At 40.7% G+C, this 22,190-nt stretch overlaps 2 long non-coding RNA genes and 1 pseudogene across 4 annotated transcripts; 1 reads left to right on the top strand and 2 right to left on the bottom strand.

Moving 5' to 3' along the window:
- Positions 1–333: 333 nt before the first annotated feature.
- Positions 334–873, bottom strand: LOC119876120 (annotated as a pseudogene).
- A 1,518-nt stretch (positions 874–2,391) lies between these two features.
- LOC119871118 lies at positions 2,392–18,806 on the top strand. 2 transcript variants are annotated; one of them, XR_005356697.1, is made up of 4 exons: positions 2,392–2,451; positions 4,458–4,584; positions 18,428–18,607; positions 18,744–18,806. It is a non-coding gene; the product is annotated as an uncharacterized LOC119871118 (long non-coding RNA). The 2 variants fall into 2 exon arrangements; XR_005356698.1 differs by lacking the exons at positions 18,428–18,607; positions 18,744–18,806 and adding an exon at positions 13,927–14,086.
- LOC111095135 lies at positions 9,715–22,134 on the bottom strand. 2 transcript variants are annotated; one of them, XR_005356694.1, is made up of 4 exons: positions 22,001–22,134; positions 21,164–21,256; positions 12,068–12,198; positions 9,715–10,015 (listed from the first exon to the last, which is right to left on the bottom strand). It is a non-coding gene; the product is annotated as an uncharacterized LOC111095135 (long non-coding RNA). The 2 variants fall into 2 exon arrangements; XR_005356695.1 differs by lacking the exons at positions 9,715–10,015; positions 12,068–12,198 and adding an exon at positions 17,233–17,499.
- Positions 22,135–22,190: the final 56 nt, after the last annotated feature.

Consider the following 22,190-nt stretch of genomic DNA (forward strand, 5'->3'; position numbering starts at 1 on the left):
TAGACCTGTTCTCTAAGTTTGAATGAGGTCAGCATGGGTATAAACCAAATGTTGGTGGGCTCTACTTACCTTGTTCAATGTAATCATTGGTTGGGAGGAAGATCTTGAGGAAGCAGTGTGGGTTCTTAAAACTTAGCCACTAGTACAACTCTCAATCATGACACTAAGTTTATTAATAAACTTTTCTGTGCTTAGCATAGCGTTAGGGGGATATTGATCAGAGAAGTTAAATATTATTCCCATTATTTTTTATTATGTGTTGCCAATGCCACTGTATTTGTTCTTTTCAACATCCTGTCCTGCAGTTTTCTTGGCCTTTTTTTTGCCCAGATATCAAAAGAGCCCAACATTGGCACCAGCAGTGCAAAGGACTGGCAACACCTTGAAGTTCTCCTCTTCTGTACGTGTCTGGTTTTCACCTTCTTACAGACATCCTGTCTGGGCGCGACCAGTCCTGTCAGCTGGGTAGCTATTTGAGTTCTTTAGCAGAGCCGTCTCCCCTCTTGGGGGCCGACGGCTTCCTGGAGGAGAGGATGAGCTCAGAGCAGGGGGTCCACTCCGTGGACTTGCTCTGCCTTCTTGGATCCACTGACATCCCAATGGTCCATGCCACCTTCTTGTGGATGCCAGGCACCTACCCATAAGTCCAACGAGCTGAAGCCCTTGCCTACTGGCACTTTGGTGTGCTACCTCCCTGTGGGGCACCTTACCATGGGCCGGGTAGGTCCACTTGGCAGTGTGACATACCTGGGTTTCCCAGGCCTTACGTCTGTAGATCTTCCACACCATCTGGTTGAACCATGTGGCCACATGCTGCTGCCACTCCTCTTGGAAATGGGGCTTCAGCATTGTGCCATTCCAGCTGGGCTACATAGCTGCTGCCCACAGGCCTCCTCCCAGAGAGAGTGGCCAGTGGAAAAGCACTGGTGCTGCAAAGCATCCTGAGGTGGTCTATTCCCATTTTACAGACGAAGAAATTAAGGATCACAGATGTTAGGTTGTTTAAGTACCTATACCTCGTAACACATAATTAACACGTAACTGTGTTTGAAGCAGGGAAAAACATGAACAGTTTTACACTTTAGCTGGTGCAGTATCTGAGAGAAGTATCTAATAGGAAACAATCATGTGGTAAAGGCCTTTTAAGTAATAGGAAGAAAATATTTTCTGTACCACACATATTGGAAGTCTTCCTATTCCTGTGGGAAGTGGTGGGGATCCATAAAACCTTTAGAAACTTGCTTGTGGTTAGGCTTTTGGGTTTGTTCACAGCAGTCTTTTAAATCAACTTTATTGAAATCTCATTGACATAGGATAAATGCATGCATTTTATGTGTTGAGTCATTGACTTTTGACAAATATATACACCGATAAGCCATTACCAAAATCAAGACAAAGAACTTTTCCATCGCTCCCCAAGTTTCTAACAGTTCCTTATCAGTTATCTTCCCTGCTGCACACTCCTATCTCCTTCTCCTCCTCCTCCCTACCCATCTACCCCTGCCATTCCCGCTCTAGAGAAGTACTAATTTATTTCTATATTATAGATGAGAATTTCCCCCCTCTGGAATTTTGTATAAATGAAATTTTACACTATCTAGTTTTTCATTTGTTTGTTTGTCTTCTTTGTCCTGGCTTCTCTCATTCAGCAAAATGTGTCTGAGATTCATTCATGATGTCTATGTATCAATACTTTATTCCTTTTTATTTCTTTATTTCTGGGTAGTGTTTCATTGTATAAATATACCACAATTGGTTTATCCATTTACCTACTGAAGGACATTTGAGTCTTTTCCTTCCAGTTTTTGGCTATCATGAATAAAGCATCCATGAATACTCAAGTACAATTGTTTGCTTGGACATATCCTTGTATCTTTCTCGGCTAATTACCTATGAGTAGTTTCGCTGAGTTGTAGGTACATGTTTAGCCTTGTAAGGAACTGTCAGACTGTTTTCCAAAGAGTCTTTTTAAATACTCTGATGCATTCCCATCACTACCATATAAGAGTTTCAGTTGCTTCACATTGTCACTAGCACCTGGTATTGTTGGTTTTTGAAATTTTAGTCCCTGTGGTGGGAATATAGTAGTTTCCCATTGTGGTTTTAATGTGCATTTCCCTGTTAACTGAAGATGTCAAAAACATTTTCACATTCTCATTGGCTATTTGTATATCTTCTTTTGTGAAGTGTCTATCCAAATTTTTTTTGTCCATTTTTAAGTATTTTTTAAAAAACATTTTATTTATTATTTATTTATTTATTTATTTATTCATTTATTCATTTATTTATTTATTTATTTATTTATGAGAGACACACAGAGAGTGGCAGAGACATAGGCAGAAGGAGAAGCAGGGTCCCCTCAGGGGAGGCTGATGCAGGACTCAATCCCAGGACCCCAGGATCATGACCTGAGCCGAAGGCAGATAGATGCCCAACCACCGAGCCACCCAGGTACCCCTTTTTGTCCATTTTTAATTGGGTTATTTGTTTTAACATTGAGTTCTAGGAATTATCTTCATAGTCTGGATATAGGCACTTTTTCAGATATATGTTTTGTAAATGTTTTTTCCAACCCTATGGCTTGCCTTCCCATTTTCTTGGTGGTGTCTTCTGAAAAGTTCTATATTTTGATGAAGTCTAGTTTATTAACTTTTTTCTTTTATGGTTATTGATTTTTGTGTCCATTGGAGAAATTATTCCCTGTCTCAAAGTTATGAACTTTCCTTCTATCTTAGAAATTTTGAAGCACATATTTTATAGTAGATATTTACTATGGAGCAGTGTTATATTAACTAAAAAATTAAAAAATAGCAAAAGTAATAATCAGATACAGCTCATGGTTATAGGCTGAAGGTAGTGATTTGAGCAATTTTAGTTTTGGAGACAGAAATGACTAAAATTAGTATATTACCTCTGCAAGATGAAATTCCTAGCCAGTCATTGCATGGTGTGGCACATTATTGGAGCTGAACTTGTGAGGGTTGCATCTATGCATGGTAGAGAACAAAATGAGAATAGAGGCAAACCAAAACTAGAATCAAGGCAGATATGGCACCAATCTGACCAAGGGTTCTGCTAATATGGGAGTGAGGACGGATAGTTAAAAGCAGGTGTATATTATTTATAAGTTTTATATGTATGAATATATATATATATACACACACATAGACATATATGTGCTTAAATTAACTTTAGCAAATTGTATGTACTTTATTTTGAAACATCAGTCACTTTTTTCCTAATGAAAATTCTTCAATAATTTATCCACTCAAGGCTTGATATAGTGATACCTGCATTGAGAATACCAACCAACATTCTAACACACAAGCAAAAGTCCTTTACAGAGGCACATGAGGGGCTTTATTTGCTTCGAACATGGAACTTAGAGCAGATACCTTTAACAGCAGGGAGAAAATCATGATATTTCTTTGCCACCTAGGTTTCTGATGAGGTGAATAAAAGAAGAACCACTTGTCCATTTGAGAGCTAAACTTGAATTGAACATTTCTTTACCTTCTGAAATGTTCAGTTAAGTGCTTTTACACTTCAATTTTCCAGCCTGGGCCAAGACCAAAAATGCCAAAATGATATGAGAAAGGCTGTTCTTACTGTTTTTCTGGCTGGGATTGGAAGAGAAAGTGCCAGCAATCTTGTAAGAAAGCCTGTTCTCGAAAGATCTGCAACCCAGTTTGCAGAATCAAGGGGTTTGGATAGTTCAGATGAGTTTGGCTGAGTGTCCTGGTGTGTTCATCCGAATAACACCCTGCAGAAAGCATTTTGTCTTATCAAAGTCAACCACAGAATACTTTGTGTACTTCTTCAGACATCTTAACCATCATGTGTGCCCATCCAGATAAACCGCTAAAGGCTAGCTGAACACTGCCAAATTGAAATGTTTGAGTATGATCCCTACAACTAGGATTCAGATTTCAACTTGAAATAATGAAAATAGTAATCACAGCGATAATTTTATAAAATGTTTATAGAATTGGCTCCAAAGTGCATCAGAGTCTTTAAAATACAGAAGGCATTAGAGATAACTTAGCCTAACGTCTCATTTTATACTTTAGAAATTTAAAGTTCAGGGAGATGAGGTTATTTGCCCACAATCATGTAGCAAGCTAGAGACAGTGTCCAGCCTGGAAAATAAAATCCTTTCTTTCCTATAATACATCATTATGTAGGCTGGGTGATTTGTTCTCTATCATATATGAGCCCCAAAAGAAAGAAAGTATCTATAAAGTTATTATGTGGTCATAGTATGGCAAGTAAAAAGGAAATTCATTAGATGTGCTGGAATGGAAGATTATCACTTCAGTATTTAGGGCTGGAGAGCCAAACAATATATTCAGATCTATTAAAACGCCTTATTGATATGCTTGTTTTAGTATATGTTAATTATTTGGCAACATTATATGCTAGAAGACATTCTTTCTAAAAAATTTTCATTTTGAAAGAATCTTGCTAGAAGGGAAGTTAATGCCTTGGGAGCCTGAGTTGGGAATTCTTATTCACACTCATCTATTCAAGAAGCAGCAGTGGAAGCAATCATTCCTCATGGCCATCATCCTTCCCACATCCCAGGTAGGATGGCCATTATTGTTATTATTATTTATTATATTTTTAACAGGCTCTGCTGATTGATTTGATTAAAGAAAGTGTTTGGAATATAAATAGCATTTGTAAAGAATATTATTTTATTTCCTCATTGGTAAAAATTGGACTCGGTCTCCATAATCTCTAGGTCCCTTTTATCTCTAATATATTAGGATTCTATGCATCTGGGTCCTCTGTTACACACCTTCTATTTCTCAGCCAGCCAGCCAGCCACTCTGTATCCCATACATTTGTATGGGGACCCCAAATACTATGGGGACCTGACATGAATGAACATACATATACTTCCAACGTGACTATATCATATCACCTTAACCATAGGAAAAGTCCTTCTATGTGCATAGCACATGCACTACAGAGTTTCTATAATAGGGAACACTTCAAAATTATGGTAAACTTTGTACTGAATTGGACACGAAGGACCTTGGTGACCTCAACCCTGTCAGCACCATTGTTTCTGTACTACCAGGAGAAATACCTACCTGCTGGAGTGATATAAAGGAAGCTGTGCTTTTCACCAGAGCTGATAAGTTATTCTTAAAGCATTTAAATAAAAGCGTAATCCCTCACGACTGTGGGTTTGGATAATGTAGGCACAATGACTTTTTTATAATCCAACGGAAAGATATATTATTCATTAGATGATAGCAGTACAGTTGATTTTACTCATTTTATTTACTATCACTGGTTTTATTTAGCAGATGTCACAATGTAAGCAATTTCTATTAAAGGGAGTATTCAACAGTTGGAAACAGGGCTTTCAAGTGAAACACCTGGTTCAGAAATGGTATATGTACATCCTGTGTGATAACAAACTTAATCCAAAGTACGTATTTTTCATAAAATCTTACCTAATTCTCTACCCTTTATATAGCTCTCCATTTTACTTTGCAATTTTAAAAAACCACACAAAACAATTCTTCAGCACTAGGTCTTATTATGAAACACAGTATATATTAGAAGCATCTGAGCCCACTTCTTTTTTTTTTTTTTTTATTTTTATTTTTTTATCTGAGCCCACTTCTATGAGGAATTTAAAATAGTCAAACTTATAGGAGCATAGTTTGGTGGTTGTCAGAAGCTGGGGGAGGAAGCACTGGTGAGGTGTTGGTCAAAGGGACAAAATTCAGTTATGTGAGATGAGTAAGTCCTAGCGATCTACTGTACAGCATGGTACATAGAGTTAACAGTACTGTTCCGCATATGTAAAAATTTGCTAAGAGCATAGATCTTATGTCAATTGTTCCTTTTTTTAATTAAGATTTTATTTATTTATTCATGAGAGACACAGAGAAAGAGGCAGAGACATAGGCAGATGGAAAAGCAGGGTCCCCAAGAGGAGCCCAATGTGGGACTTGATCCCAGGACCCCAGGGTCACGACCTGAGCCAAAGGCAGATGCTCAACTACTGAGCCACCCTGTCAGTTGTTCTTATCACACACACACACACACACACACACACACACACACACACTAAAGAGGGCAGGAGGAAACTTCTGGAGGGGATGGCATAGATTGTGGTGATGGCTTAACGGGTGTACACTTATCTTCATATTGATCATGGTGGATGCATTAAGCATGCACAGCTTTTTGTATGGAAGGGAAGGAAGAAAGAAGGGAGGGAGGGAGTGAGAAAGAGAAACCTAGGAGACTAAAGAGGAGCTAACTCTCTGTTGGATCAGAAAAGCAGCATCTTTTCAATAATCTTGAGCGTTGGCAAAGTAGGATCAGTGTGTCAGAGGCAGCAAGAGAGGTCATTAAATGAGGTGGTGGCCACTCGCAGCGCAGTTTCCAGGCATACGTGAAGCAGGCTTCTGGTAGGTCATCCTCCTGGCTCCCTTCCTTTACCCTTTCTCTCTGCAAGTACCCCCTGTCCCCTCTCCTCTGGCTGCTGGGCTGTCTGCCCACTGCTACTCTCATACAGTCCTTCCCTTTCTACAGCCCTTCTCTTCCCTCTGGTCGGAAACACCCATCCTTTGGCAGTTACAGATTCTCAGATTAAATAATACATACCTTCAGGATACATGTAGGAAGTGTACCCTGTATTTGCATTTTGAAAAAGCAGATGATTAACCCTAAACACAGACAAAATTAGCGTGAGAATGTTTGTAAGTAGGAAAAGGTTTTCTAGTGTTTTCCCCTACCCCAACCCACTGGGATGTCAATGGATTTCCAATAAATTCCTAAAAATAGTACTTAATAAGGAATTACTTTTCTTCTAAAACTTTGCAGACTCTCTTTCCTGGCCTATAAACTCCTAAGGAGGGTAAAGAGTTGTGCCTTCAGATGCCAGGAATTGGCCAAACTAGGTAAATAAGACTGGAATACCCTCCTTTTTCTTGATAGTAGTCATATTTTGATATTTATTTCATTTTTAAAATGAGTAATAGATTTCATAGTTTAAGAATTTAACAAGAGTGAAAATGAGTGCAAGGTTTTCCTCTCCTCAGCCCCCATCCAGTAGTTTCCACCCCTATACGAAATAGATAACCTCTGTTATTAGCTTCTTGTGCAGACTTCTAGATATTTAAAGTGTTTATGTCTGTGAATATTAACACTATTCCTTTCCCTGCTTAAAAAAATGTAGCATACTATGTACACTTTAGTATTTTTCCCCTCATTATATCTTACGTATCTTTATATACTATGGAACATCCCCATTCTTTGAAAAAACTTTCTTCTTATGGCTGAACATATCCCATTATTTAGATGTGCCATGATTTATTTAAACAGTTCTCTATTGACAAACTTTTAGATTGTTCCAATCTTCTGCTATTATAAGAACTGCTGCAGTAAATAACCCTGCACATTCATGATTTTGCCCATGTGTGAATATATCTGTAGAATAAACTCCTAGAATTGGAACTGCTGAGTCAAAGAGTACATGCATTTGTAATTTCAATAAATATTGCCAAATTGCCTTCCAGAATGATTATACCTATTTACACTCCCACCAGCAATGAATCACTGCTCCCATTTCTCTATATCTTGCCAACCCTAAGGGTTGTCAAATTTTTGGATTTTTACCAACCTGATAGTGAAATATGGTATCTTGATGTAGTTTTAATTTGCATTTTTTCTATGTGGGAGTGATTTGAGCATCGTTTCATATGTTCATGAGTCATTTGTATTTCCTTTTCTGTGAACTATTACTCACTTTGCTAATAGAGGTTTTTTTTTTCTTTTTAATTCTATGGTTTCTTTGTAGGTTAGAGTTGAGTTCCTTGTAAGTACAGTGAACTGCAGATACCTTTTCCTAATTTGCTGTTTGCCTTTTTACTTAAGAGTTGTTTTAAAGACTGAATCATGTGGGTAATTGCATTAGTACTTCCTGTAGTTTTGCCTGCACACACAGCTATGGATGAAGATAGATAGGTAGATAAATAGATTGTGTGTGTATATGTAGATTTTTTAAATGGCCCTCTTTTTTTCTTGGAGTGTAAATACTAACACACAAGCAGGTCATGTATTAACCCTTCCTGTAGCCAGAGGAGTGCAAGCATATTATCGAAAAGAGGTTCACAGAGTTTATGAAGTTGCCATTGGCACTAGAAAAATGACTGAGACATTGAAACTTTACTCCCCGGGATGCCTGGGTGGCTCAGGGGTTGAGCATCTGCCTTCAATTCAGGGTGTGACCCCAGAGTCCCAGGATCGAGCTCTGCATCGGGCTCCCCACAGGGAGCCTGCTTCTCCCTCTGCCTATGTCTCTGCCTCTCTCTGTGTGTCTCTCATGAATAAATAAATAAATAAAATCTTAAAAAAAAGCCTTACTCCCAAAGTTCATAATTTGGTAACAAGGGTGGCAAAGTTGTGCAGGCAAGTAAAGAAATACAGTAGAGGGGTGCCTGGGTGGCCCAGTTGGTTAAGTGTCTGACTCCTGGTTTCAGCTCAGGTGGTGGCCTCACGGGTCCTGGGATGGAGCCCTGCGTGGGGCTCTGTGCTCAGCAGGGAGTCTCCTTGAGATTTCTCTCTGCCCCTCCCCCCACTCTGTCAAATAAATGAATGAATCTTGAGAAAAAAGAAATGCAATAGAGGAGAAGACATAAATAGAAACAGGTAAATAAAGAATGAAGACATAGCAGAGATAATGTGCAATTAGCTGTGAGCACCGTGGTCTGGGAGTAGGGAGGGTGGCCTGAGCCACTGTGACCTGTGGCATCATTAAACCGCTTCCATCAATCAACCTTCAGTGCAGAACAGAGACTCTGCTCTGGGTGTTTTAAGCAGAAAGGAATTTAATACAGGGGATTATGAATTTACAAAACTACTGGGAGAGACTGGAGCAATGGAATCAAGGAGCTGCCCTTGCTATCGGGTTTCTGGTTGTCCCATTGCCCCTGCAAGTGTTAGAAGTGGTGGCACCCAGGCTCCTGTTGCTTCTGCTCCGCTGCCTCTCCCCCAAGTCACTGATGGGCAGCGAGGAGAGTGTGGACCCCAGTCACTGCCAGCACGTGGGGCTGTCAGAGCCCATTGAGTGCAGCTGCCACAGGAAAATAGCCTCTCCTGTGTTTCAGATTTGTCACAGGTCCATCTCTTTTGGCCAAATCCAACTGCACCTGGAACTCCAGCTGCAGGGGAGCCTGGGAAATGTAGTTTTATTCTTTTCAGCCCTTGTAATTCAGGGTGTGTGGTGATGGATGCCCAGTAATTAACAATTTCAGTCACTTTGGGATGTATTTATCAGATCATCAAGTGTAAAGCAAGTGACTAAAGACTGAGTATAATTAAGTTGATACATTTTGTCGGTCTGGAGGAAGCTTAAGGGGCTTCTAGAAAATGGGATTTTTCAGGAGCTCATCTGGCAGGAAACCTGATAGTCAGGAACAGAAAGATTGAGGACATGGGGCTTTAGAGCATGGATAGGACTGGGGGAATTATCAAGGGAATAGTTGGGAGGGTTGAGGAAGGATGAGCTTGGTGTTCATTATTATGACGTAGGCATATCCAATGATGATAGGAATAACAGTGAAAATAATAACATGATTTAACAGATAATGTGTGTGAAAACCTGTGGTAAGGCCATAAAGCCCTGATGATAAATAATACTGGAGGTGGGTGTTATTCTCATTTATATGCTAAAAAAGAGGTTTTACAAAGTTGGCCATTTGTCCAAGTTTACTTTACTGTACATCCGAACTTGAATCTTTCCTTCGCCCTTTCCCATCTCCCTCCTATTCTCCATCCCTTTGTCTTTCTTGTGACTCACCGAGCATTTACCATCTGCTGGGCCCTTTGCTTAGATGGTCAGGACGAAATCCTTTCCTTCAAGGAGGCCATAGCCTTCCATGCAGGCTACCTGATGTTCACTTGGCATTTTCTTCATCATATATTTGCCTCTCAGAATTCTGTCATTGGCACTGGACTCTTGTCAGGAAGCTGGCCACTTTCATCCCACCTAGAAAACACACAAACCCAAACAAGACTTGGGCCTGTTCTAACAGGGGGGTGGTATGTAGCAGTTGAGCATGGCTTCCCTGTGGACGTATGGGTCATAGGGATTTTGTAGAGAGTTGCCTACTTGTGTAAGGGTTGTTGGGATTTGACTCCTGGGAAAAAATAAAAGGGAAGACTAAAAACGGCTACAGACTATCTCCAGGATATTAGAGTGAAGCTAACCACATAAAAGACACATGACATTTGCCTGTGAATAGATAGACTGAGCATTTTGGTTCTTATGCTGGTTTTTAGCTGCCAGTGATTCTTGTGGCAACCATCCAAGTTTTCAGGACACTATCACATTTTTAAGTTTTCCTAATGAATTATAATAACATTTCTGTAGTTTACATCAAATTGTGTTGAATGGCATTTTTAGCAAATTGTGTCACTTTGTGAATTTCCAAATTTTACAAAATTTCTGTGCCAAAAAATAATCAGTGAAAATGATTTTGTGTGAAACTTTTTGAAAGCCAAGTTTAGCTGATTTTGCTAAACAGCACAAGCAAACAATTTATTCAGTCTTTCTCCAAGTCCTTTTTCTGTGCCTTGTTCTTTGCTTCCAGACCCTCTCCCTCCTCCCCCTTTCTAAGCTTCTTTCACTCTGTTTACTGGCCTTTGTTTCTGCTTCTAGTTTGTCTTTCTCTAACATTATCTGCCCTCTCCGCACCCCTCCACCCTTAGCTATACCAAGCCTTGGGCTATGGTTTTGGGTTGAGGGTCACGGAGGTCATGGATTTTCCACTGAAAGAAAGAAAGAAAAAAGGGGGAGAAAAAAGGAATGATCACTTTTGCTCTCTCTTCTGCCCTTGGTGCTGAGAAATTCACTTGAGATCAGTATCCCAGCCAGCATTATTACTGTGGGATGGAGACAAACACAGTGCTCACCACAAGAAAGGCCATAATAATGTTGCTGAGGATAAAAGAACCTACTTCTCTATGCCTGGACTCGTATTTTAAGATCCTTGCATGTGGGTGGTTAGACTACGGTACTAGGTTTTTGAGCATGTCCTTCTGAACTGCCCTGACTGTTTCCCATGGGAGAAACAGTGAAGAGGAGCGGAGACAGCATGCATTTCACAGTCAGGGGTCCTGGGATGAATCCTGGCTCGCCAGCCACTTAATCCTCCCAGTGTCAGTATTCTTTGCTACCAAATAAAGAAACTAGCTTGATATAGCTCCAACAGTATTGCTAACAACGCAGTTCCCATTAATTGAATAATTACTATATGCCAGACGTTCTATTAAATACTTACACGCCTTGTTTCAAACTCTTTTTACAATACTAGGCAGTAGCAATTATTACCCCCATTTTATGGATGAGGAGACTGAAGTTTGAAAATATTAAATTACTTATCCCTCAGCCACTCAGCTGTGAAGTGGAGTTGGGTTTTGAACCAAGGTCTGTCTGATTCCAAGTCCCATTCTTGAAACACTAGGTAGAAATGATGATGATATAATACAACCCAGAGTATCAAACATACAGGAAGGGGTTATTCTTTTGTTTTGTTTTGAATTTGTTTTTTTTTTGTTTTTTTTTAAGGCTAGAAATCCCAGAACGCATGAAGTTAGCGTCAGTTCCTTCCCTGCTTTTTCAGTAATTTTCTCTCCTGGCTCCTGGATGTGGGCACACACCAGACTAAAAGATAGTGACAGAGCTCATGACCCAAGTCATAGGAGATTTCAAGTCACCCTCAGCCCTAGTCTTTGACCATGTGTACAGTTTGGTAAACCATCTAGAAAATAACATGACACAGTAAAGCTGGGGCACTGTCTTTTCTCAGGGCACTGGTGTGTGCCCAGCAGGAATGGGAGAGGGAGATGGGAAGGAGACCAGAAACATCCCACTGCCAATTACTCTGAGTGGTATTCCTAATGGAAGCCACAGAAGCTTACAACGACTATTGCACCAAAGCCACATAATTATAGGACAGCACTATATCCCAGCCTCCTGTGGCTTCCATGTGTGTTTCTGGGATCCTAGGTTGTGTCTAGCCTGTGTGTTAATTCCTACCTGCTGAATACAATCTGGTTTGTAGGAAGTGAAGCATTCAAGAAGTTTCTCAGCAGCTCATTTCCGGGTGGGATTCTCTTGTAAGCCATGTGAAGCCAGCAACTGCACAAACATCTGACTGGCATGTTCTGCTGCAGGAGAATAGCGAGTCTGCTGTGAAAAAGATCATCAGGTCCCTAATCTAACTATGGCAAATGCTTTAAGTATGTCCGTAAATTTGGGGTTCCCTGAGTTTAGCTCTACCTTTCAGCTTTGCCTAGATCACAGTCTGTCAAATCACAGTGTTATTGTTGAGGTTTCAAGAGGTCTTTCATTATTTCATGACCTTTTCCCTAAATAGCACCTATTACTTTGATACAAGGATTTTTGAAGTGCTTCGCAATCTTTCGCTATTCCCTGGGGCCTGGGTCAACATTCCTGTCGTCTCTATTTCAAGATGAAACACAGAGAGTTTAAGTGATTTTCCCATGGGCTCCCAGCAAGTCAGCATCTATGCTGGACACAAACTTCTTAAGCTTCTGGCTTTAGATGAGCTCACTGAGCTGCATATTTCCCCCAGCAATTATTTATACACATTATGCATCTGACATGGAAATGCTGGTGCTTATTTTGCATAACGAGGAAGATATCAAGCCTCCAAGAAGGACTATTTCCTCAACACCAGCAGCTGAGTTCTAATGGGGATCTTGCTTTGTGGAGTCAGGGAGGGTCAGGGAGGAGGATGACCCTGGCCAGTGAGCACAGGCCTGCAGTGCGTGTTCTGGGTAGAGCTTGGTGAGAATGAGGTCGAGTGGTGATGGGTCACCGCCTCAATGGGAGAGAGATGAGGGACGGATATACATTTCCTACTTGGACTTTTCTAAATGTGAAATACAGTTTAATTGTGGAGCCCTGGAATCTCTTCCCGCCTGTTAGGCAACCGGAGACAGGTCCTCATGAAATACTGTGGGCAATGAAGCTTCTGTTCAGGTACCACGATAAATATGGGGTGTGGGTGAGGACAGAAACTTTTTACTTTTATGTCTGCCTTTTGCATTCAGAGCGACAGATGATAAAGAGTGTTTTAGAAAGTCTGCATGGAGAATTAAATACCATAGTTTGGTAAGCTGTTTCTTTCTAAATGACTTGTATTAATTGTTTCTTTGTTATAAAACTGTTTTGTCCTATTATAAGTTTCTCAATAAACTTTAGAAAATACAGATAACAGGGCAGCCCAGGTGGCTCAGCGGTTTAGCGCTGCCTTCAGCCCAGGGCCTGATCCTGAAGACCCGGGATCGAGTCCCATGTCAGGCTTCCTGCATGGAGCCTGCTTCTCCCTCTACCTGTGTCTCTGCCTCTTTCTCTCTCTCTGTGTGTCTCTCATGAATAAATAAAATCTTAAAAAAAAAAAAGAAAATACAGATAACAGAGAGAAGAAAACAACCTCACCCTGAGTTCTACTACTCAGGGGTAAAGTATATTAAGATTTCAGTCTCTTTTTCTCTTTCTTAAAAATGGGCTTACTCTTTTTCTCTTTAAACAAGGATTGCATGCTAAAACGTGTGATAATTCCCTACCTATTTTATACACACATACAGATAGGATTATACTATGCACACTGCCTTATCAACTTGCCTTTTAAACTTCAATTCGATCTATTTTGAAAATCTTCTCCAGTCATTAAGCAGTCTTCCCCCACATCATTCCTGATGGTTGGATAGCATTTCATTATATGGATGTATCATTGTTTATTTAACTGATTCCTCATTGCTAGACATTTATGCTGTTTCCAAGTTTTCTCTGTTATAAACAGGCTGTGATGAAGATGTAAATCTCATTTATAATGGCATCAGATCATATGTTTTATTTGTATCTTCTAGAAGACCTGAAACATAACGTTGCTAAGCAATATCAGTGCTGTATGAATCTTTTCATGGGAAAACCTGGTCTGGGAGAGAGCTGCTGTGAATCTAGCCAGGGCTGAAGTGATCATATGTGGGGACAGCAAAATGCTCGTTCTTGTCCACTAGAAATGGAGATGGAGCCAATAAGCTAAGAGCCATATGTGGCTAAGGTAATCTGCGTCTCGCACTGAGCACTAGATAATGGTAGAAGAGCACTTAATTAAGATTTTGAACACATCAGTTTAAAAGTGCTAAAAGGTAAGGAACTCGTTTGTCTAAACTTCAAGCGCCCGAAGTAGTTGCCCGAGGACTAAGCACACGGTCTGGTGGTCCACGCAGGCCTTTCCAAGGCATGTTTCCCCAGTAAAAACAAACAGTAAACAGAAAAACTCCAAACCCTCACATAAGAACAACAATGACAATAGCCCAAACCCAACTCTGCCTCTGGTTTATTTTGTTTGATTTTCCATTAGCTACATCTGATTTTGCCTTTTCAAATTCAGCAAACATCAATCATCAAATGCTTTTGGAAAGACCAAGTCGCCCCGATGCAATTTTTTTTCATGGGTAGGTCTCTCCTGCTAAAGGAACAAGCCTCCTTTTTCTGTATCTTTCACTATCAGCTAAAACCAAATTTTGTGGGAATTAAAAGGAGCCCATTCAGATTGTATCAATTCTTACCTCAGTTTCCCCCCTCCTCCCCGAACACCCAGTTTTTGTTTTTGTTTTTTTTTTTTTGACACATACAACTTTCTATGACTTTCAAGCCAGCATTGATGATTCCTTGACTGGCAGACCTGAAGGTCTAGTCTGAAGGGCCATGTGATCTGAGCAAATTGCAGCAGTTCTGTGGATTGAAGTAATCAAAAACATGCATTTTGACTATTCAGACATTTATGGTCTATATCTTCTATAGCAGGACTCGGCGTGGCATACTGATGTCAAGCTTCTCCCTAGATAGTTTGGATGGCTCTGTGAGCGTGGTTGGAGAATAATATGTTCTGTTTTCCTTCTCCTTGGGGTGACCATTGTCTCCAGTTGGTCCTGTGCTCAGTGAGTCATTAATTAAACCCAGAATCTCTCTAAGTGACCTGTTGCAACGTTGAGGTTTATTCCCAACTTACTCTGCTTCGCTGCCTAATATCTGGCCAGTGTGCCTTGTTTTTATTTTTTGAAAATTTCCCTCCTTCTTCCTCGCACCACGAGGATTCATTTTTGAGATAGAGAGCAAAAGGCTAGGTTAAGAAAAACACAGCCACCTCCAGAGTGCAAAAACTGCAATAAACCCATCACCTCTAACAACGGCAGAGCATGAAAAGATAAAAAACAGCCTGCCAAGAATGTAGTAACCACCCATTCACTTTTAAATGCTCTCCACACTTCAATGCACAGACCTAATTACTTTTCTGCATTCCCAAATCCACTTTGCCCATACTGCAATCAGAAACCTGGCGTTAAAATATTTTAGACTTGGAGGATCAAGACTAATTATGGGCCTTAGCTGCACCTTTTGGTTTCTCGCCCCCCCCCCCCTCCTCCCCCTCCTTCTCTTCTTTGGGTTACTTTAAAGCACGCTCCACTGGAAGAAAGGCTGCCCAGTCCCAGTTGGGGGTGAAGCCGAGAGAGAATAAAACAAAGAACAACTCAACTCAATTCAGTAAGCTTCAATGAGGCTGGTATATTTAATGTGAGCCCAGGGTTAGCCCACAGAATTGTGGCAGAATGAAATATTCTCGACAAAAAAAGATGTGTTTAAGGTCGACTAAGGCCCCATAAGGCTGTTGTTGGTGTTTAAGCAGTCCACCGAGGTATTTAGCACCGAGGGTTTCTAAACATTCCAGCTGAGCATTAAACTACAGCTTTACAGTAGCCGCTGAAAGGTTTGGGGGGCTGGGAGCGTCCCCTCCCCCTTGTATTGAAAGGTCAACAAACAGTAGGAAAGATCATGTCATAACAAAGATGAAGCCACCTATTATAGAGTCTAGTGACAGCTAATAGCACCATCAGAGGGACTAATCCAAGGTATTAAATAGTGTAATTGTTAAAATAATATCATGGTTATTAGAACACCCAAGCATGAGACGGTTTTCATTTTACATAACATGAAAGTGTTGCAGGTGAGCTTAGCCTTCGCACGACAGGCACTTGTTATAAATATGTAAATATTAGAAAATTGCTTCAGTGCTGCAATTTTTCTGCAGCCTGCAGAATGCATTTTTAATACGCAGATGTTATGTTTTGTGGCATTTGCTAAACTACTTTTGGGTGATTTTGCCGAGTTACACTCTTAAAAAGCTTTCATTCACACAAAACAATTTGCTGTGAGAGTTGGTGCTAATGTTTTACTTCAATGAGGCATTTTTAGTTTCATGGATTTAATAAGACAAATACTACCATGGGGGGAAAAAAAGGCATCGTTTCTCAGAGATGAATCTGTGAAATGGCTAAGGGAGGCTGAATGCTTAGAGAGTGAGTTTTATGGAAACTGCAGCTCTAAGTTTGAGCTCTGGTAAGTTTTATGAGATTGGGATCTGAGCAGAGGTATCTTCGGTTTACATGGTTCTTACTCAGAATACTAGAAAGAAACATGATCACCTCGAGGGGGGTACAGATGTCACAAACACAAAAGAACCCTTAGCACTGAAAACACACCAAGCCACTAAAACGCTTCCCTCTTTCTTTTACTTTCCAGTAGTCAAGAATCCAAACCACAAGTAGTTCTGGAGGAGATGGTTTAGAACAATAAGATGTTTCAGATGGTCAGAGTTTGCAGGGCGCTTAAAAAAAAAAAATCATACAAAGGGCACAGACACTGGCTCACAACCACCAATTAAGCCTCCTTGTTAGATAGGTAATTTATTCCACTCAGAGGCATCAAATATCAGAGAAATCATGGGCCAAAACAGTAATTATCTGCAGGGAATTCAAAGGCTTTGAAAGCCAATAATTCCAAAGAAATAAAAACAGAGTCCTTTTCACTGGATAGACCTCGTCTTAAAACCTGTAATAAGAGCCAGGCCCTGGCTGTGAACCTGTACCCCGCTAGGAGAGAGCAGGAGGCCGAAGAAGGTGAAGGCAATATTCCTGGGGCTTTTCTGTATCAAACTACCAGGGAGAGGAGGTCCGAGACCGATCCTTCTGGGTGCTCTCCACAGCACACACAGTCCCGATCCAACAAGAGAACGAAGAAGGGTTGGGTCCGCCAAAAATGGGATTGGAGAAAAATCTTAACTTCCCAGCCTAAAGAAGATGACAAGAGACGCTATTTAAAAAATCCAGCAGTTTAATTTAAATTTTTAAAGCTCGAGTGACATAAAATGATCTTTTCTAGGATTTAAAACAAATAATAATCACAGAATTTCTCAAACTTCGTGGCAAGCTCTTCTTAAGAGAAGCATGTATTCTTCACAATCTCATCTCCCTTGAGCTACATTCGTGTTCTGGAATGTCTAGTCTTGGTCATCTAGGACTAGCGAAGGTTTGCGTGTGAAGTTCTCCTTTAATTGCACCCTCACGCATTTTCTACCTTTTTCATGTTTTTTGGCTGTACTAAAAAAAGAAGACGAACCAAGTTCAAATCTGTAATACATTACCTACGTTGTATCTATATATTCTGTGCGTGAGTGTACTAGCCTTTGGTGTCTCTACCCTTTCGCACACATGGCTTCTTAATATGCTGTAGGGGGGGGGCCTTGACTTTTACACATTTACTACCAATTTCATAGAAATTCATGGGGGTAACACCTACTTTTCACTTAACAAGGTCAAGGCACAAATCCACATGGCTAATTTAAATGATTTCTTTTTTTCCCCCATCATTATAAATCCATACCAGATGTGAGGCAGAGAGGAACGCCATTCCCTGTAGTTCATTTGCTCTCACTACCTCTGATGATTCTCCCATGGACTTCAGAGAACAGATTTGCATTTTCTACAGCAAACTTTTCCAATGAAATAGAGTTTTCCAAGATTCTGTTTTTGTCCTAAGTTGGGTTAATGTTAGAATTGGACAGTGCTGCGGTCTATGACAATCTAAGATACCGAATCTGGTCACTTTGCAGACTGAATAAGGTTCCTGGGTGATGTTTGAGGACTGTTGACAAGATGTATGTATAAGTAATCATGTAGCCCAGCTGTCATCCAACAGTGGCTTAGCGAATACCTCCTGGTATGTCGTCCAAGGGAGTTGGACTAGATCTCTTTGCTGCCCTCCTCCAATGCTGAAGGTTTTGTGATCCCATAATTTGTCCGATTGAGATCAAGATGTGTTATTATACTTAAAAGAGCACTTTATTTTCTGCCTTTAGGTATGCAAGAAAAATGTTAAATTACATTTATTTTGGTAATTAAAGATAAAATTGCCTGTATCTGAGCTGGCAGGAACATTGAAATTCTTACACAGCCAATGCTAAAGTGCCATTTTTAGCATTTCAAATTTCTTAGCACATTTAAATTCTCTCATGTGTTCCTTTTTCAGGGGTTTCAACAGGGAAATAGAGGCTACTCCTCTCAAAAAATGAGAAGCAAACGCATAGATAATGAGAATGCCCCTCACATCCCTCCTGCTGCCCAGAAGTCAGAGGTTGGACACTCGCTAGTGTCACCTAAGAAACAGAAGAAGGAGGGGTACACCAACTGCAGGCCCTCTTGCTGACACGTGAGTACGGTAGACGGTCTCAGTGCTCATTTAGGCTGCTCAGTCCAGTGACTCACTTCCTACACTCTTCTTTGTGCGGGTAACTCTTACATTGATATTTTCATCCTGACCGCTCACCGGAGTTTTCGTCCTACAGGATGAGATTGCACAGCACATTGGTATTGGTGTGGGTGTCCTGGGAAGTTCAACAAACTCAGAGGTAAACTCACTTTGGGTTTCCAGGGTCTCCTCTTGATGGTGTTTATTTCCTTCCAAATCGATGGCTTTACCTGTAGGCTTTTCCAGACCTGGGGGCCTGTTTTCCTCTTCTTCCTGGCTCGGGGCTCCAGTGATTAGCAGTAGAACGCCCATTGTTGAAGGGTCAAAGCCCTGAGGGTATTTCTCACTTGTTGCTTGTTCTCCTTCAGGCTTCATAATTATTAAATTCTTAAGATTTTGCCTTTAGGGTTAATGCTGTGGTGTCACTTCCTTTCTATCCCACAGCCCTCAGACCAGACCATTGTCACACCTTGCCTGTCCCAGGCAGCGGTCTTCAGCAGCTCACCTGGCCACCTCTTCCCTTTCTCTGATTCTGCTGCACAACACATATTTGTAACACACCGATGTCCCCGCTGAGAAGCCTCCGGAGCCTCCTGAGCTCCCAACTTCAGGCCTGGGCTTTGCTTTCCCAGTGTCTCTCCTCATCGTAATTATGGAATCATCCTTATTGCTGTCTACTGGGGCCCTTTCCCATCTATTTGCCTCCCCCCCACATTCTAACCACGTGTCAGCCTCATCCCATGACATTTTTTTGCTCGTTTTTATCCACTTTGATCCCCTTTCCTTTGAACTACAAGATCACATCTTATCTTTAGATTGGATGATTATCTTGGCAGCTTTGGCAGAATGGGAAGAACCGGGGATTGGAGTCACAGTCACATAAACTTGGTTCCAGAACAAGTTTCAACAATGTATCAGCTTTGGTCCTTTTACCTCTGGGAGGCTTTATAGCCTTTCTAAGAAATAAGATGGGGCGATTAGTAAACAGTATGGAGCATGCTAACAAATGTGGAAGTACCAGCATGTTATCAGATCCTAAGTGTTAGTTGAATTGGAGTCTTTGAATTTGTTTTTAACTCTATGTCTGTCTGTCTTCTTAATTTGGTTTTGAGCACTATGCTTTATACCCCTTTCTCCCCCTCAAAAGCCCTGGACATTGTTATGTGAACAGTTGTGGCCAATAAATAAATTCGGAATAAAACTTCCATTTCAGAAACTTGGCCTAGAGTTTTCCAACAAGGCAAGATAAAACTATTCACATCTCAGGCTTTGAAAATACCAAGAGTAGAAACAAATGACCACCACCTAACAGCTAAATCTTATATAGAGAAATCATACCCACACTAAATTCCTCGGACAGATGTTATAATTTTATGCGAACTCTTGGATCCTGACATAAATATATCACTTACTACATAGTTTATCCCATTTTCTTATAAACTAAATATATCAGTTGTAAGGAAACAAAGCTTTGAAGATACCCTAACCTACCTCCTAAACCATACCTATCATATATATACTGTTTATATGGGCAGGTATTGTTCTAGCACTTTACAAATATTAATTCACTTCACATTCACTACCCCTCAAGAGGCAGGCAGTGTTTTTATGGCTATTTTACTGATGAGGATACTAATCCATGGAGGGGCTGAGCAACGTGCCCAAGGTTACACAGCTAGAAAGGTGAGAGGTAGATTAGAAGCCAGGCAGGCAGTTGGCCCCCAGAGTCCCATACACTTAACCAACAAGCCATGATTCCTCTTTTGAACCTTTTATGCTTTTACTTTTCTCCTTGTTTGGCCTTCTTTCATTGGCTGGCAAGACTCTAGGATACAATAAATATCAGTCATGGCAATCATACTCTGCTCTGTGCCTTGACCTGTTGGGGTTGAAAGCGGGTCTGTCAAACTCTCAGAGGAAAAAAACTTCACGGGCCTATGGGATGGGAGAAAAAAAAAAAATCTCTCTTATGGCAGGGTAGAGATTGTTTCTTTTATGTACATTGAGTATTTTGCTTTGCCTCAGAGATTAAGAAAGCAGAATTGACATAACTGAGTCATTCTTTTAGTCACCACCAGAATCTCAAAAAGCGTGTAAATGCAGTGTCACAACATAATTGCCTCAGAAAACATATCTCAAATTGTCAGTGAGATAATAGCAAATTATATTGAATTGGCCAGTTTACTTAATTATATTTTTCCAGTACTGAACTCTACTTTCCTGAATTATAATTTTAGATTTGAGACAGTTCAGCGATTACTGAAGAAAGAATTTTAAATGGCCAGCATGTCCAAATAGCCTGTTTTTCTAGAGCTTTACCATGTTTCAAAGGATGTCGATGCCATGCCATTGATGTCAGCTGATTGAGCATGAAGGTCAGACTCTACACCCATTTTTTATGTTGGAGTGTTTATGTTTGCTCTTTTACACAATAATATGGATGTTGCAATTTATCAGGCATGTGCTCAGAGAACTTAGACTACTTCTGATGTTGTTTCAGTTGGACATGTTTCTTACCTGAGTCCCGTTGGCCTAGGACTCTCATGGAGAAGGAAGGGCCACTGATTTCATACTGGTCTTTGCAGTCACATTTATACATCATGGAAAGACCTGGTTCGATGAACCGTTTTGTATACGAATAATTTTATAAGAAAATAGATACAATTTAATTGTGAGAGGGATTTTGAGCCCCAGAATCTTTTTCTACAACTGTAGACTCAGAGGAGGTTTGAAAAGTCACTCCCTTACATTTGCTAAAACTTACACTTATAAGTTTTTAGTAAGATTTTCAGTGGAGGCCCACACTGTCACCCCTGCCCCTTCTTTAGGATGAAAGGGGAATACTGGCACCCTCTCGTTCTGTATGTGAAAATGCCTTTGCTTTCATTAACCAAATGAAAATATCTGTGTAAATCTGAAAGTAAAGTGTTCATCATAAATGCAGCAGAGGGTGTGATTACAAGTCTATGAACTCAGATGTACAAGAAATAACACATTTTTAGAATTGCTTTGAGCCACCTATGGTCCATCTCCAAGCTTTCTTGTGTGCTAGACAAGAAGTTCATGATTTAGGACTCTCTTTCCATCCTGTGTTGTACAAAGGTCCCAGAGTCTTAAATAGCAGTACTGCATCCTCTCTGCCCATCACTGGCCACTGGGGCAATTTACTTTTAAAGACACCTGTTCTTTGCCTCTGGATGTACATTTCTGGTCTGGAGGTTTTGCTTCTTTGCTTTTGGGCCAGGTATCTTTGCCACTCTCAGGGGCCCTTGTATTTGCTTTCCAGGCCTACGAACCATACAGAGCCCTCCCTCCCTGATCAACCTGGGGCTCATCATCTTCTGCTCATACTACCATCAAACAGTGCATGGATCCCATTCCTCACAGGAGCTCTGCAGGTTCTGATCTCCTCTCAGGATGTGGGAAATCCTCCTTTTGCCTCTCTCCTCAAAACACCTGCCCTTGCTCTCCTTTCCCTCCAGGACACCTGACACAACATCTCCAATGACAACAATTGTCTTGTACTGCATATGCATTCTGTTCT

The sequence above is a fragment of the Canis lupus genome, chromosome 3 (genome assembly GCF_011100685.1).
Source record: "Canis lupus familiaris isolate Mischka breed German Shepherd chromosome 3, alternate assembly UU_Cfam_GSD_1.0, whole genome shotgun sequence".
Lineage (NCBI taxonomy): Eukaryota > Metazoa > Chordata > Mammalia > Carnivora > Canidae > Canis > Canis lupus.